At 42.5% G+C, this 15,322-nt stretch overlaps 1 long non-coding RNA gene across 6 annotated transcripts in view; it reads left to right on the forward strand.

Annotated features, from left to right (window-relative positions):
* The window catches only part of LOC132248584 (uncharacterized), a 127,750-nt gene extending 116,540 nt beyond the window's left edge, over positions 1-11,210 (forward strand). For all 6 annotated transcript variants that reach the window (XR_009459833.1, XR_009459835.1, XR_009459836.1 and 3 more), the window contains one exon: positions 8,589-11,210. This is a non-coding gene — a long non-coding RNA (uncharacterized LOC132248584). The remainder of the gene's footprint in view (positions 1-8,588) is intronic.
* Positions 11,211-15,322: the final 4,112 nt, after the last annotated feature.

The following is a 15,322-nucleotide window of genomic DNA, read 5'->3' on the forward strand; positions in this document are numbered from 1 at the left end:
TTTCATGCATACATTACCTTTGGCCACAAAGGGTGGGAGAAAAAGTGAAGAGAGGCCACTGTCTTGTGTGGTGGCAGACTGAGGATGGAGCAATTGCTACAAAGCAAAAAGACTATACAGACTAGGGTCTTTAAAAATGTGCAAATGAATTCCACTATGTTGCTCACTTTTGTTGTTGTTACTATAGGCGTTCTGTAAGTAATTAAAAAAATGATTCACTAAAGTTATTTTGAAAAGACAGCACCACCAGTCCTTAAAACTGGAAAAAGCAGGCTCCCAACATGCCATTGTATTAAGGATATTGCTAACAAGGATTTATGGGCAGCATTGAAAAAATTCTAGAGACTGCAGGTAGGATACTCTTTTGGTTAAAGCATCTGATAGAGATTTAAGCAGTTATGAGCTCTGTTAGACTCTGCACAAGCCACATCATCTTTCTGTGCCTCATATGTAAGGCATATATAAAATTTAGATTTTTAATCCCCATATATAAAATTTAGATTTTTTTTTTTTTAATTTCTCTACCTTGTAACCTTGTTTTGAGGGTTAAATTTGGGAGATGCTAAGGTTCTGTACTGCTGAAGGTCATACAAAAACCTAGAAAAATATCAACTGGCTATTTTGAAATAGGCACACTGCAGACTTTCTTCAGGCCTGTAAGGCACTTAATAACTAAGATTCAATAAAAAAAAATTCCTCTGCTCAGATGCATCGCTACCCAGTTACAGGCTCTTCTCTTCGAATCTGCATGTTGGGAACAGTCCTTACCAAAACTAAGGCTACCCCATTCCCCTCTAAAAGGTTGTGCTTGAGAAGAGAGCAAGATAACAAAATCAAATGAATAAGAAGTGTACAGTAGAAAGGCCTCTCTGTCTTGCACCTTCTTGAGGTAAAAAACAGAAGGGGGAGGAAGACCTTTGACGCCCTCCTATGACATCCTGCCTTTAAGTGGAGTAGGAACATCCACTAAAGCATAGATAGGGTCCAGTTAATCTCCAAAGGATGGAAGAGAAGGAGCTATTCCTCGGGAAGTAGCTCGTTCCAGTGCTATCACCAACTGTTCAGCTTGTGAGCTTGTTTTTGTCTGATGGAAAGGGGATGTTCTTGCTTAGATCTGGGAATTGGGACTTATGCTGTATAGCACTTTGGGGTGCTACTAAGAAATAATAAAGACAACAGCATATAATACCATTGTAGTGTAAGTAGACCACATTCTGGAGCTTCTCTACACCATTTAGTTCTCTTGGTCTTGCAAGGTCATCCATATGTGGAAAAGTCTAGCCCTGGCACCATAACTAGTGGGAGGTGCTCACAAACAATGCTCAGTACCAAGACTCAAAAAAGAAGACTAAAAAAGGGCTCAGAGAAAAATCGTTTCAGTTAATTGTCAAATTAGGGCTGCTAGTTAAGACTCAATATTATGGCCTAATGTGTGGGTTTGCATTTCAATACAAAGCAAGTATTGTGATGAAATCGTTTGATACGTGTGGTGTCAGCTATACAGAAGTGGTTTAATAGCATACTTGTTCAGTGGTCTAGAAAGTCTTCAGAACTTCCAGAAGTGCCAAAGACGAGGGCACAGACAATGAGAAAGGCAGCGGTTCCTATAGCTACAGTAGTATCAACTGTTACCAGGGTGAAATTTGGCTCTACTCTGCTTCCCAGTCAGCACTTGATTCTACCTGGTTCTGTTGCTTTGCAATGAATGTCAGTGGTTTGCAGTGAATGCCAATGCCACAATCTCTACCCTCCTCTCCCCACTAGCACTTTTACAGGACTTCTCCAGCTGTCTGTATAGAATGAGCACTTTGGGTCCCCTAGGGGGAAACTATTTAAATGTGAGAGCTACATGTCCACAGCCCTCATGGGGTAAGGAAACAGCTTATTATTTTTCCCCCACATAAAATCTATCACACCTAGACTTTGGTGGGCACATCTACGCATACATTTGATCCAGACTCAGTTTACGCAGGAGTAAAATTCTGCAGATTAAGCGCTTCCGGGCAGGCATCTACACATGCAGGGACTAGGCAGCAGATTTGCTGCTCTTAGCACCAAACGTCCTGCAGCCCTGCAATGAGCCCCTGCCACCGGCCAGATGTTAGCCCAGGGGATGGCAGGGAGCACTGGGCCAGGAGACAGCTGTCTCCTGGTCATGGAGGGCTGTCTGCTGCCAGGACAGGGACAATGTCCCCCTGCCCTGGCAGCAGGGAGCTCCTGGCTCTGGCTTCCCAATCAGGGGAAGGGGACTTGGAAAGAGCTGCAGAGGAGGAACAAGTCCCAGCCTCCTGTCCCAATCCACCAGTGAGGCAGCTAGCAGCTAGTTCTTTGCTAGCTGGCCCACAAGCAGCTCGGGGCAAGGGGCTGGGACCTACCCCACCCCTGCGGCTCTTTCCAAGCCCTGTGCATCAATCACCCAATTGGGGCACAGGGCTTGGACCTGTCCCTGACCAGAACAGTTCACAGCCCCAACCCTGCATGATGGGTGGAGGCTAGGGAGTTTGTCCCCCACTCAGCTCCATGAGCACGCAGCTGGGTGGGAGAACAGGCTGGGGAGCTGGCACAGAGCAAAGCTGGTGCTAGAAGTTCCTCATCTCCCAGCACTCATGGAGCTGGGTAGGGAACAAGCTCCCCAGCCTGTTCCCCCCAGCTCCACATAGCAGAGCTGGGCAGGGAACAAACACCCCAGCCTATTCCTCACCCAGCTCTGCCCTCATGGAGCTGAGTGGGGAACAAGCTCCCCAGCCTCCCCATCATGCAGGGTTGGGGCTGAGAACTGTCCTGGTCAGGGGCAGGTCCCAGCTCCATGCCCCAATCCAGTGATCAAGGCATGGGGCTTGGAAAGAGCTGCAGGAGTAGGGAGCTGCAGGGGTGGGAAGATAAGGGTTTCCCAGCACTATGCCCCATGGTCACAGAGCTGGTGCTGGGAAATAAGGGTCTCCCAGCACTGGTCCTGCAGTTGTGGAGCTGGCACTGGGAAATAAGGATCTCCCAGCACTAGTCCCATGGTCGCGGAGCTGGTACTGGGAGATAAGGGTCTCCCAGCTCCCTGCTCCCTGATTGCAGTAGTGGAGCAGGGGGCTTGGAGCTCTCTGCTGCTGGGGTAGGGGGACATAGTCCCTGCCTAGGCTCCTGTGGTGGAGCCCGTCCTGGCACCAGGCAGCTCCTGGGGGCAGGGAGCAATCTCCCACCTTCTGGTGGATGGCTGACTGGGAGCAGATTTGCTCCTGGTCAGGCTTCTACACAAATGCTACTGTGCCATTACTAATTTTGAGTAAATTTGCTACATTCATTTGCACGTAGCAAATTTACTTGTGATTAGGGACATTTACTGCATAGTAAGCATGTGCACGTGTAGACGCTCCTGCTTGCTTCTCAGTGAACTATGCTACTGAGCAGTTAAGTCTCTTGTGTAGACACACCCAGTGAGTATAAGTTCCTTCTCTTCATCTTTACTGACCTTATTCACACTCACCATTTCAGTATTTTCAGCAATTTCAGGATCAGACAAGAGACTTCTCTGCAGTCACTGGAAACATTGTGTGTGAACTTGCACTCTGTCTTCCCACTCTCTAATCTGTGCTTAGTTGCATTTCTCTGCCTAATAAATTAAAACAATGGGCGTAATTGATTGGGATCATCCCTCTAGTATGCACCATTCTGTTGATACAATTGAGCTAGTCAGTTAAAGCTAGATTTATAGATGATTTGCATCACCGGCTCAGTACAAAGAACCCAGACTGTACTGGTAAATCTAGTCCAACTTCTAAACAGTCAGTTTCAAGATCTGCAGATAGAATTGACTATCCAAGGGTTTGGCAATGCTAAAGAAGCTAAGTGGGGCCTGTTCTTGTCTCTTTGTTCCCTTCTCTCTACCTTTCTTTTTTTTAGGTCTGGCTAAGGTCCCTTGATAGTATGCTGTATCTTCTTGTTTTGCACCATCAGTATTTCTGGCTGCTCCGCAATTATGTTGTAGCCTCATCCATTGAAAACTGACTACTGCTGAACAATAAACCAGTTCCCAAGCAGTGACTGAAGGAATTACCCAAGTAAATAGAACAACTATAAAGGAGAATGTTTGCCTCTGTCCTGAAATAATACTATATGCATCAGACTGAAACCATACTACTTATATCACAGAAAATTCCCCTTATAAGACTGTAAGAAAATTATGTCAAGCAGAATATTAAATCAGACACTTTCCATTAACAGAAGAATTAGGAAAAAGAATAAAATGTGCACATATATGTATGTGTATATATATACATACATACATACCTGCATCCCAAAACAAAATAAATTAAAATATCAGTAAAACAAATGAAATTCCCTCTGTAACAGTCTTGCTCTCCCCTCCTCTCTCCTTTTGAAGATGCTGCAAATATCTTGAGCTGATCCTAATAATTACACAGAATAGGCTATGCCATTTTAGTTGAATTTTGAGGAGAAATACAATAATACTTCTACAGTGATACTGAGCCCAACAAACCAGGCTCATATGAGGAAAAAAATCCACAAAAGGCAACTTCAAAAAAAATCTACAGTGCACTCAACTTAATACTGAAATACTTTTGGTCCCTGGATTTGAGGCAAGGTATTTTTGAATATGGGGATACAGCCAACTGGAGGAGAACTAACTTGCAGGTCTTGAAGTTTAAAAAGGTTCAGAATTTGTACCCTCACAACTTTCACAATCAAATCTCCTTGCAACATAGACAACTAGAAGCTTTTCAAAAAGTCATTGACAATCCCATTGGTTTCAATAGACTTTGGAAAAGTTCTAACAGTCTACTGCTGCTTCATAAACCCAGCTTGAACTTGTACAAAGGCTGATACTATAGATGCTCTTGCACTTTGAGTCAGACATTTCATACAGTTATAACTATTACCATATTTGAAAATAATAATCTTACACTTGCAGTGGTGAGAATCATTTACATTTGCATTGTACTCTGTGGTTCTGCTTGACAGTTAGGCTTAAGCTAAGCTGCCATGGAAAAAATAGGCAATGGAAAAATAATAGCAACATGGCAGATGTAAAAGTGACCTTCCTTTTCAGGCAGAAACATATTTTGATCTTTTACACAGGCTACATCATTCTGAACTGAACTTTTTGGGGTCACAACCTTGTTATTTTATTTAATGTGACATTGAGAACTGTGGACCTACTGGGGATATGGTAATTAGTCATAATAACAATTTACATATAAAGTATCCTTTACCCTTTAAGAGACCAGAGCCTCTTACAGGCTTTGGGTCCAATACACACAGGTAAAAGTAATCCCACTGTAGTTAGCAGTAACACGCGTATGTGCATTTGCAGGATTGAGAACTAGTACATAAATTAGCTGTAACGAACACCTTGAAGTTCTCACAACCTTTCTTTTCTCTCCTCCTACAGCTCCTCTGCATTTCTCCATATCTTCTCTTCTTACTGTTCCATTTTGCTTCAGTTTTGGAATAGCCTTCTTAGTCCTGGAATATCCTCAAAATTCCCAAATGACACATGTCCCCACTTTTTTCTCTACACATAGGAACGCACGAAGGATCACTGAATCCAGTCCTTTGTGATTGTAGGCAACCTTTTCATAGTCGATTTCTCATCATGGTTTAACAACTAGCAAATACCGACAACTCCAGTCATTGCAAAGAATAATGCGGTGATATTATTGGGACATAACCCTTGATGTGTTATTTACAGGGATCCTGGTTTTCTCTGTTTAAAAAAACCCCCCAAATTCTCTTATTTAACCCCCCCAAATCCACATTTTTTTCATGAGTAAAATGAAACGCCACTATACATATAGGTATCAGTTGAACACAGTGCTTTCTTGATATATTTACAGTTTTAAAGCAATTTGGAAGCCTACCAGTGCCTCAATCATTATAATAAAATAAATTCTAAATACCTATACGCTTTGACATTTGATTTTGTTCTTTGATCATAAAAAATCAGAGCTCTCCCTGCCCTTTTCACTCACCAGATTACGGGTCTAGCCGTGGCTGTACCCCTTGCTGCTTTGTGGTGCTGGGCAGGCCTAACATGTTGGAGCTGTGCCCCTGCTCATGCCATTGCCCCTCACTGCCAGGCCACAGCCCCTCCAGCCCTGCAGGTGCCCCACACTCCTGACCCACTACCCCCCCCCCAGCTCCCAATCTGTGAGGAAGGGTGTGTGGAAACGGGGTGTGTGGGCACTGGCAACACATGGGGAAGATGGAGGGGGGCACATACTCTCCCAGATTTCTGTGACCACATTGGGGTATGGGGTGCAGGGCTGCAACCTGGTGAAACCAGCTCTGGGCAGGAGCTGCCTCTGCAGCCCAGTAGGTGGGACCCAGCATGGGAGGGAGTGCCGTGCCACCATGGTGAGGTGTGGTGGCAGGGTGGAGTTGTGCCCCGATGCTGTCAAGCAGGCAGGGGGTACCTCACCTTGACAGTTATGGCAGCACGCTCCCTTCTGCAAGTTGGTCCTACCAGGCTACAGCCCCGCACCCTATGCCCTGCTGTGGATGCCAAAATCTGAGGGGGCACATGCCCCCGTCATGTCATCTGTGCCCCCCCACCCTATTGCCTGTGTTCCCTTGTCCCTCCGAAGTGTCACTTAAGTCCCACCACCATGTTGCCTGTGTTCCCCTGTCCACCAACGTGTCACCTGTGCCCTCCTCCAACCCACAGACATACCTGGAGGGAGCTGCAGGAGGTGCTTGGTTTTTCACCCGCACATGCATGCGGTGCCCCCTGTCCCCTGCGTCCGGCTCCCCCCAGCCCCAAGCAGCCCCTTGCAGGCTGGAACTCTGGGTTTTTCTCCTTTAAAGGAGAAAATCTGAGATTTTTTTTCCTTTTAAAGGAGAAAATCCACTTTTTTCCACAGCAAACAGAAAACCTGGATCCCTAGTTATTAAGTAGAGAAGACAAAGTATGCCTTTAAAAGGTTGATTTTCAAGTAAAGCAAAGTATGCTTTTAAAATGTTCATCTTAAATTGAGAGGGTATGTAATATACTGTGAATGGAGGAAGCAGAACAAAATGGACTGATAAGAAACAATGGAAACTATATTTTCAGAAAAGTTATTCCTAGGTAAAAATGCTAAAATCCAAAAAGGCAAGGATTTCTTGGGTGATATTTTTGTTGGAACAACTATGTATTTGGGATAAATTTAGACAAGCTTTTGAATGCAAGATATTCTTCTCACTTCTTCTGAAATCTTGAAACTAATCCAAGCTAAAAAACTTTAAGACCAAACCTGACATGCCACCTTTCTTTGGACTTGATCTGTAGTCCAGTGAATTCCCTGGGATCTTTCCATTAACTCCACTGGGTTTTGGATCAGTAACAGTGTATGTAAAAAATACTTTACGGTCTGGCATATATTTTCTATATGATGCCTTGCATAGCAGGCTGGTAAGCATTGTATTAAAGCCTTCATATTTGTGAATCCTTCACCAAAAATAGGGTTAAAGGGAAAATGTTATGTTACATATATTTTGGAAATCACTTTATTACCAATGTACTATGGATTCTTTACAGGTAAATATATATTTAAAGTTTAACATGTCTATGATTTCTATGATCCTTTCTCACTGTTCATTATGGAGTTGGTTTATATTTTGCATGTCTCAGTGAAAGGGACTGAGTGAATATCACTTTTATTTCTAATGGGTTTCATGCTGGTTCTCAGGCATTAGCAGAATTAGGCAGTCTTTAAATTATAAACACTTCAGTTCATGTTTATTTTAAAAAGTTTCTAATGGAATTTGCCAAACATGGCAATACTTCCAGTGGCTGTAGATTCTGTTAAAATTTCAGGAGCCAATTCTCCTTTCCCACAGGTACAAATAAAAAAATAATTTTATTCACATTGTTAAAATTTAACTGGTGCGTGAGAGAGTAGAAGTGGATCCTGAACATTTTGCTAAAACTACTCATTAAGAAAGAAGGTATAAGAAAAAGGTCTTGTTCTCATGTCAGCTTCATAAAAGTCTTATAGTATCATGATGTCAGTTCGGACTGTTCTTTTTCCCCCCTATATCATTATACCACTAAAGACCTAATAAGCTAATTCTACCCTGTAATGTTTCTGTATATTTGTATAGTTATGCTATTTCCATTATAGCAACATCTTTATCGGTATAACTAGAGTTAAGGCAGCATTTACATATAAATAATCAGAAGGGTAACAAAGCATCCGGGCACCCAGGGCAGGGGAGATGCACTGGGGCAGCAGTGACTGCCAGCTGTTACTTTGCCATCAGCGTGATTGTTCAGGTCTGGTGACATGTGATCTTTTTCTGGTCCCCATCTTCCTCTGCCCCCCAGGTCAGTGCCCAAGGCTGCTGCCGCAGTCGCCTTGCCCTAGTTATGCTACTGTAAATTTACCCTGTATTTCATTGGTTGTGGCAGTTTAGGGAACATTTTAAACATGGTTAAAGGACCTCCAAAATTACATGAATTTAAAAAGGCAAAATCTGGGTTGCATCCATGGAAAATATTTTCTCTCTTTAAAAGTCAACGTACATGTGAGTGTGTGTCTGTGTGTGTGTATATACAGCACCTTTGCTTTGCATAATAAGTTTCATTTTTTTCACAGATCAGCATTTTAAACGAACCTTGGAAAAACTATTGTGTGATCAGACACTGCAATGAAGTGATGGCACCCGTTGGGTAATGGTACTCCTGGATAAAGAGCTGAATGCTGTGGTTTCAGTGACTTATCACTGAAACCTTGTGGTTTCTGTGTAGGAGCGCTGTACAAGTACAAGCTGGACATATTTGACATCTTTATTTCTGTGCTGTGAAATCCAATTTATGAAAATTGCCTCTGCTTTTATTTTATTCTTTTTCTTTAATGAAGTCAGTGCCACATTTTCCTTGCATTCAGTGGAAACAAAAAAGTGGAAATATTTTAAGGTATCCTGTGAACCGCCTTTGACCTCTAAAGAGAGAAGAATCAATATGTCCTGTTCTATGATTAATAACTAAGATATTTTACTTTTAGAAAGAAGTTAAAAATCAATGACCAACTAATGGGTGGGGAGGAAGCACTTATCTGATGTGGAGATAAACTGAGGAACTAAGTGAAGAGCTCATTTGAATTAGAGTTCAATCACCTGAAACCAAAAAAAAAAAAAGAGAAAAATATCTAATTATTTGCATTAAGTAATTGTGAATTAACTACAGTAAAATGCCGTTTAAAGGATTGTGATCTTCCTGTTGGTTACAATAAACCCATAAAACCTTGCAAATCAGATACATGCTGAACTACTATAAGCAGTTTTTGAAACGTGATAAAGTAGAGGAATGGTAATTGCATATTCTTGAATGCCAGATCCAAACTGGGCAACAAGGTGCCTAAGTGGGACTTTGACAGAATATAAATACACAAGCCACAAAAAGTGACCCAGATCCAGTTGGCTCCACTGGCTGCAAAACCACTTAGACAGCTAACATAATTAATTATTTTGGTGCCTCCATTTTGGCCTGAAAAAAATCTGTAGGCATCTAAATTTAGGCTTCTTCCCATGCTCAGAAGTGATCCACTTTGAACTCCTAAACTCCTAGCTCCTATCTAAACTCCACTTCAATCCATATGGGAGCTGGGTAAGCACCAGGGATCCTAGTCTTTTCTGTTTAAAAATTGCAAATTCTCTGATTAAAAAAAACCCAAATCCATGTTTTCCCACGATTAAAATGAAACACTGCTATATATATATATATATATATATATATATATATATATATATATATATATATATATATATATATATAAGTATCAGTTATTTTATTGATATATTTATAGTTTTAAAGCAATTTGGAAGCCTACCAGTGCCTCAATAACTATAATAAAATAAATTCTAAATACCTTTACATTTTGGTGGTTTATTTTGGTACTCTCGCAGCATCCTTTGGTCACCAGGACGTGGGTCCAGCTGTGGTTGCCCCCACTTTGTGGTGCTGAGCAGCCCTGATATGTCAGTGCCCTGCCCATGCCATTGCCCCTCACTCCCCACCCACAGTCACCTTGTGTTTCAGGACCTCCTCATCCTAATGGGATTTAAACACATGTTTCTTCTTCCCCTATATGCTTAACTATGAGGCTGTAGAACAAGTTGGAGAGGAGTGCCCTCCATCCCTCTGTTGAAGATGGCCAGTTGGCAGCTAAGAGTTCAAGAATGGAGGCCAGAAGGAAAACAAGCAAGAGGAAGAATGCTTCTGTAGGCCAGTGATGAGTATATTCTCCTGGGACAGGGAAAAACTGAGTTTGATCCCTGCTTCTGTCCAACCTTATCAATTTGGATTAACCTCCTAGGCCTAGGTGCCTTGTCTTAGACAAGCTATTATCTAAATGGAGGTGCCAATGAGGTCAATTTGTTTTTTGTTTTTCTACTGTGTGCATGACAAGAACAAACCACGATGTGAACATCTCTAGTGCTTTCAACAGGGAAAAGTTTTGTTCTTCCTACCAAATTACATCAAGCTGGGTAGGAAAGACTACTTACCCCACAGTGTGAAGCAGTAACGAAGCCGCTGCCATACCTTTCCCTGGGAGGGAACAGCATCAAAATACTGGTACATTCATAGGTTTTGTCCTCTCTATTCCATCAGGCTGCTCTATTATGTTGGTAAGTGCTGGGAGAGCCCAGAGAGAGCTTAGCACTGTGGAATATGTGGACCACTCTGTGAACTCAGCAAATCCTGACTTCATCCCTGTCCTGCCCATCATAACCAAACTAACTGCACCAACTGCACAACGTCAGAAGCCTTCTGCACATGCAAGTTTTGCTCAAAGTGTTTCTGTAGCGCATGCATCCTTCTCTGTGCTGAAGCATTTGAAATGAGTCTGCCAGAGCTTAATTAGAAGTCCTTTGAATATGAAACAGGGAGAGTGAAAGAAAAATACCACTCAGTGTTTCAAAACAGATCTCCGGTGTCCTTGTAGAATATAAGAGGAATTAGTATTTCTGTGTGAAACATCCATTCAACATACCTGTAGGTGTAAAAAAAAAACCCAAACAAACCCTGAAAACATTAATCAAAACTGCATACCCAGCTTGTGTGCTTTTTTAATGTATCTTGTGCTAACAAAGATTGAACGTATGATTACCTATTTTAAAATCATTGTCGAAAAATGCCTATGAGGTTCACATGAATAACTTTCAGTAATTTCTGTAACAAGCGGAAGCCTCTGCAAATAAAAGGATTGTAAATGTTGGTTTCTATCTGCAGACTCCTTCAATGCTCTTTATAGGAGACATGCTCCTTTGGCAGTTAAAAAGCATCTTTTTCTTGAAATCTTGCACTCTTAGATTGGAAAATCAAGTGGTTCGGTTCTGCTTAGGTCCCATCTTTAAAACCTGAGCAAAGAAAGGCATATCATAAAGATCAGCATTTGAGGTATATGGTAGGAAAACAGTAAACTTGCTGATTAAAGTAAACCTATGTGATGACATTTTTCTAGCCTGCTAACCAAGCATTTGTAATAAATATCTCTCTAAGTGTGAGACCACATATCTTTTGGAGACAGTAACTTGCAGTCTGTGGTACAACTTATGGAAAATTACCAGAGGACAGAGAAAGAAGGCCAATCCAGGTCTCACAGAAATCAGCAAGGTCTTCTGAAAATAATGGTTTTCTTGTAATCACTATATACATATGAATTTTATAGATTCATAGATTGCAGAGTCAGAAGGGACCACAAGGGATCATCATGTCTGACCCCCTGCCCCAGGCAGGAAAGAGGACCAAGGTCAGACGTCCCCAGCCAGGTGCCTATCTAGCCTTCCCTTGAAGACCTCCAAGTTAAGTGATAGTACCACCTCTCATTTGGACAATACAGGAAACAATGGGACAACTCACATTTTCAGCAGACCAAAACGTAAAAGGAATCAGCACCATAAAGTCCAGACAACCAAATCCTTAGTTCAGGTCCTCATCATCTCACATCTTAAGTATTACTCCTCCTCCCTGGCTCTACAGACCTTTGCCAACTGTCACAATTTGTATCCACTTTTTTCTCTCAAGGGCATTTTTCATGGCTGGTTAATTCAGAGTAAGAACTCTAAGGTCTTCTTTCCAAGATCTCTCCATTTTCTTCTTGGTTAGCCATGATGTCAGACACCAGATGAATGACCTTCCAACGTTAATTGCTCTGCTTTCTGTCATCCTAACTGCACATCATGCCCACTGGAAACCTCAGGATAGCTCATTCTTTCCAGCTTTGACAAATACATTCTCACTCAATTCAAAATGTTGCTACAAAGAGCATTGTTGCATGTCATCATTGTCTCCTGCTACCACCTCTTTCAAACACAAACTATTAGTCTTCATTTTAAGGCTGCTCACAGCTGATCGCTGCCCCCTATACAGGACTGAGATGGCAGTTTCTGCCTCTATTCTGTCAGTGACATTGGCCTTTATTGCCTATTTGTTACATTTTCAAACAAGCAGATTTGTGGTTTTTACCTCCTTCATGCAAAGAGTTCCATGCACACATCTGCAAAGCCACCTCATTGTCCTTCACAGCATCTACAGAAAACCCAACAAAAGTTTAGATGACTAGAGCTAGACCAAAAAGGGGGGATAAGCTTGACTTAGGCCCCCTGCCACCAACATAAATCCAAAGCACCTAATCCTTAAGACTTTCAGCTGCTTCATTGAATTTACAGCACTTAGGGGTGAGGTTACATGTTACAATTATATTATCATTGCTGGCAACCCCTCAATTTAAAGATGATCTCTATCATGGCTCATCGATGCATCTTGAGATGACTTAAGAGTCTAATCCTTGAATCACAGAAGTTGCAAGCCTTTCCACAGGGGAGAGTAGGCTGCAGGCTGAAATTCCTCACCTTTCCTTTTTCTGCTCACTCTTCTAGGCTTTGAGGGCAAGATGATTACCTTGAAATAAGACGACCCCTTGGTTCAGGTTACAGGACCATTGGAGTCAATTGGCAGCCAGCTCCTCCCAGCTCTTCATGTCAGCATATGGTTTCTTGAGATATGCCTTTGATGCATCCTTGTAGCAGTTCCTCTGGCCACAGTGAGATCTCAGGCCATAAGCTGGAGGTAGAGCACTTGTTTTGGGAATGGAGTCAGGCATCTGCATGCAATGTCCTGTCCAGTGAAGTTGGTGCTTGAGGCTCACTGACTCAATGCTGGTAACATTGGCTTCAGGAAAGATCATTTGCTGGCATTTGTGCAGCAATCTTCCTATTTGATATGGAGGATTTTCCAGAGGCAACACTGGTCATAACTCTCTAGGCTCTTGAGATGACAATGATAGGTCACCCACTTTTCACATCTGTAGACAATGAATGGGAAGGTGACACAGCATTGTAGACCTAGATCTTGGTGTCTTTCCAGAGATCATGATGAATAAAGACACTAAAGTGATTTCCCACAGGAGGCACCTGTGCATGGGAACCTATCCTGGCTCTCTTCATTGATGTTCACTCTCTGAGAGAGGTGGCTATCGAGGTAGGGGAAGTACTATCACCAGGGTCTTTCTCTCCATAGTAATTTGGGGAGAGGGGTAATCTGGGGCTGGGAGCAGGCTGATAGAAGACTTCAGTGTTCTCAATGTGGAGAGAGAGGTCCAAAGTTCAGTAGCCTTCTCCAAAAAGGTCCTGTGCCGTCTGCAGGTTTTCCTCAGTGGGTGAAAGGATGGCTCACCTGTCGGCATATCGAAGATCAAAGTTGGCTGTTTTGAGTACTTTGGTCTTTAAGCAAAAAGGACTCAGATTGAAGAGCCCTCCACAGTTCCATAGTCAATGTCAATTCCAGAAGGAAGGCAAAGCTTAATGAGAAACAGGATGATTGTTAAAAAAATGGAGAACAAAGTTGCGGTGATGACATATTCTTGCTTGACCCCAGTTTAGATGACAAGAGGATCTGTCTCTCATCTGCTACATAGAATAATTGCTGTACTTTTAAGGAAATCCAAATCTGGCCAGTACTTTCCACAAGCCTTCATGTTTGATGGAATCAAAGGTCTTAGTAATATTAATGAAGGCCATATAGAGGTCCTTGTATTGTTTCCAACATTTTTCTTGGACCTCATGAGCAACAAAGATTTTATCAATTGCCCTATGGGATGGTCTGAAATCACACTGGGTGGGTCTACACATTCATTAATGCACCGTAGTTACTATGCATTAAGTTTAGTATTTTCATAATCAAGTACTAAATCAATGCCCAGTAACTGGTGCTACTGCGCAGTAGCACCGGTGCGTGCCTTTTTAAAGACGCTAACTGTGCAGTAGCCTAGTGCTACTGCACAGTACTGTATTAGTACAGGTTCTGCCAGGCATGCTACTGTGCAGTGTTATTAGGCTACTGCACAGTTAGTGATTCTCTCAGCAAGAGTCTGAAGATGGGTCAGGAAGATGCAGGAGAGGATTTTCCCCGATGTGAAAAGGAGGGCGATACCTTGATCATTCCCCCACACAGACGTATCTCCTTTCTTGAAGATAGTCATGATTTGGCATTCCTCTGACACATGAATCTTTTCGTTATTTTCCAAATTCAAAGAATAAATTTGTGGAGTCTCAGTACCAGTTCCTCACTGCCAGCCTTGTAGATATCAGCAGATATTCCATCTGGTCCAGTAGCCTTGTCGTTCTTGGTTTCCTTGATAGTGTGCCAAACTTCTTCTAGGATTGGAGGGTTGGTGATGGATCACCTTTCTGGTGTTGGGGGATGGATTTAATGGTGATATATGCCACAATTGACTCCCAGTTCAAGAATGCTCTTTCCATCTAGCTTGGATAGATTGTCTTTGAGGAGCATCAAGCCATCCTACAATCATAGGAAAGTAGGACCATAGGAAATGGGGCTGCAGGTGGCTTTCATTGCCTGGAAAAAGCTATGTATGTCATGTTTGTCAGCAGAGAGCTGGAGCTCACTGGCTTTACCTTGCCACCACTGATTTTTGATTTCCTAGATCCTCCTTTGAGCTTTGGCTTTGATGAGCTAATATGTCTCATTCTTCTGCTGAGATGTGGTATCACTTAGATGTTACAATTAGCCCACATTAAGGACACAATTAGCCCACATTAAGGGCACTTAAAATGTGATTCTTTACCCATTAAAGCATGTTAACAAGTGCTAAGTGCCCTCTGGTCATCTTAAAGTTATGCCACTTTAGATATCTTTGGATACCTACACAAAATTTAAGGTAATTCAAGTTGCTCCACTGACATAAAATGACCAATTTGCAGTCCTCCAGCATTTCAGGAGGCACTGCTCCCAGGATGGCTTAGCTATCATCCAGAACTCTGGCCCTGGGCTGGCAGCTGGGGACAGCTGGGCATCTGGTAATTGGGG

Source organism: Alligator mississippiensis, chromosome 2 (assembly GCF_030867095.1).
Source record: "Alligator mississippiensis isolate rAllMis1 chromosome 2, rAllMis1, whole genome shotgun sequence".
NCBI classification, from domain to species: domain Eukaryota; kingdom Metazoa; phylum Chordata; order Crocodylia; family Alligatoridae; genus Alligator; species Alligator mississippiensis.